Raw genomic sequence first — 1,129 nt, 5'->3', positions numbered from 1 at the left:
TGCTAGCACCATGTGCTATGGTTTGAATTACAGGGATGCAAACAGCAAGTAAAATGTCAGTAAATAAAGTTACCATGCCATCAGACCAGTGCAATTAGCTAAATGTGGAGCTCAGGTGGACTTAAATTCACAAGTGTTTTAAATCATGACTGAAATATTGCAAAGGAATACCTTACTGAGAGATGACTGATTAATAATAAAAAATTTTAATGAATCCGATCAAATTCCCCACTCTGCAGTGCATTTAGACAACAATTTTCTGTTTTGGCTACTATTACCTCAGTAAACCAATGCAAATTAGTGTCAAATTGACCACTGACTTGCCTTACAGTGTGTCCGACCCGTCCAGTGCCACGTTGAGGTTAGTTCATGATTACTTGCGAATTGCAATCGATTGGCTTTGCACTGCCAGTGCACACTTCCCTTTTTGATGTAAAAAGTATAGCCTGTGAAGAGGGGTGAAATACCAGATGTTATGAAAAGGACAGTAGGCAGGATGTGATGTCACTGGATTGCAGTATAGTCAGATTGAAAGATTTCAGATGTAGCCCTGGCTGATTATTAATTTGACAAAAATGAGAACTCTGCGTGTTCTTTATGCTTCAAAGTTATTAGAAAGTTGCTCCATGCCATCAACACTCTTTGTTTGGAAAATTTTAAAGGGAAAGTTCATTCAAAAATGAAAACCCATTATTTACTCATTTTCATGTTTTCCAAATCAGAATGCCATTTTGAAGATTGCTCTTACTGTTGCCCATACTATGAAAGTCACTGGGGTTCAAAATAACTTTTGATTCCTTCATTTAATTTGAATCAAACAATGTTTTTTTTATAAATAACAGCAGAATATTCATTTTTGGGTGAACTATCCCAGCCAAAGAGGCTTTTGAGAAATATTGAATTATGTCCATTATAGCTATGATGTCTCCATTTGTCATGAAGATGCTCCTTTTGTACGCAAGGGCTATAACTATGGCCTTTACCTTTACTCATACCCTGATATGAATGCCTTTGTGTGTTCTGTGCATATGTGGATTTTTCTAATTAGAAGTTCAGCACTTTATTTATAAGAACAGTCTGAGCATCAAAACTAATGTGTTAAATGTATATTCTAATGTGCCTGACTACA

The sequence above is a fragment of the Sinocyclocheilus grahami genome, unplaced genomic scaffold (genome assembly GCF_001515645.1).
Source record: "Sinocyclocheilus grahami isolate Dianchi unplaced genomic scaffold, SAMN03320097.WGS_v1.1 scaffold104.1, whole genome shotgun sequence".
Classification (NCBI taxonomy): Eukaryota; Metazoa; Chordata; class Actinopteri; order Cypriniformes; family Cyprinidae; genus Sinocyclocheilus; species Sinocyclocheilus grahami.
Note: the sequence above shows the minus strand (reverse complement) of the source record.